This window comes from Sinocyclocheilus grahami, unplaced genomic scaffold (assembly GCF_001515645.1).
Source record: "Sinocyclocheilus grahami isolate Dianchi unplaced genomic scaffold, SAMN03320097.WGS_v1.1 scaffold2785.1, whole genome shotgun sequence".
Lineage (NCBI taxonomy): Eukaryota > Metazoa > Chordata > Actinopteri > Cypriniformes > Cyprinidae > Sinocyclocheilus > Sinocyclocheilus grahami.
Genome location: NW_015507962.1, coordinates 17,252 through 18,452, shown reverse-complemented (window position 1 = coordinate 18,452; position 1,201 = coordinate 17,252).

Below are 1,201 nucleotides of genomic sequence, written 5' to 3'. Positions count from 1 at the left end.
ACCACTATAAACTCCATTAGCAACAACAGAGCCAATCAGAAACGGCCACACAATAGAGACGGATAAGAGCCATTCTCTCGCTCCTTCAGGTCTCTATTCAGAGGAGCACTGGAACAGCTGCTGATAATCTGCTTGTGCACTGCTCGCCGTGTCTTTATATTGTCACGTCAATAGTTTCAAACAGGTGTTGCTTTAATTAATGTAGCATTCATGGGCATTCAGGGGCCCTCAGCCTCATAAGGGCCTTCCAATGGTAGAAAGAGCAGACATGCCATCACTCTCAAAACCAATATTACAGGCATTAATGACTTTAAATGGGGTTTAAATGAGGTCAATATGCAAATGTGTCCACTGTTTGCACTGGGACTGAAATGAACACACACAAACATGCTGTTGAATGGTAACATGTGATGATTTTAGACTCTTGGGCTTTTTGCCATTTCTTGATAGGATGCTAACTGCTAGTCTATACAATAGTGAAGTGTTTTGCACTTTTTCCACGTGTATTTCAGAAAATTCTTCAATAAAAAGGCCAAACTAACAAGCTCCTAAGCACCAATTTAACTACTCATCCAGATATGCTAGTAATGTCAGAAATTATGATACAATATAAAATCATTAATTATAAAGCATGCCTGCCTGTTTTGTTTCATGTCAATTTTGTCATAGGTATGTGCCTGTACTGTCTGGAGTAATTGTCAGGTCCACTAGATGGCTCACAGTTGGGCTGTTGGTTTAAAAAAAATACTCTAAAAAGAAGACGGAAAAAACAACAACAACAGAGGACCAATTTTCACATTTTTATCTATGACATAAATTACACCAGTAATACCCTCTTATGATTTTTTAAAAGCTTTTGTTTAGTTGTTAGCAAGTGGCTAAATGGGACTATAAAAGATTAACTCAAAAGTTAATATTTTGAAGAATGTGAGAATGTATTGGGGATAATGGTTTACAAGTAATGCGCATTACGTAATCAGATTACTTTTTCAAATAACTATTAAAGTAATTAGTTACTTTTACATTTACGATATATTATAAGAAAATATCTGAGTTACTTTTTTTAAATAAGTAATGCACGTTACTTTGTAACTCAAAAGTAATGTAATGCATTACTTTCCATAAAAGTAACTAAGTAACACAATTAGTTACTTTATACGGAGTAATGCAATATTGTAATGCATTACTTTTAAAAGTAACT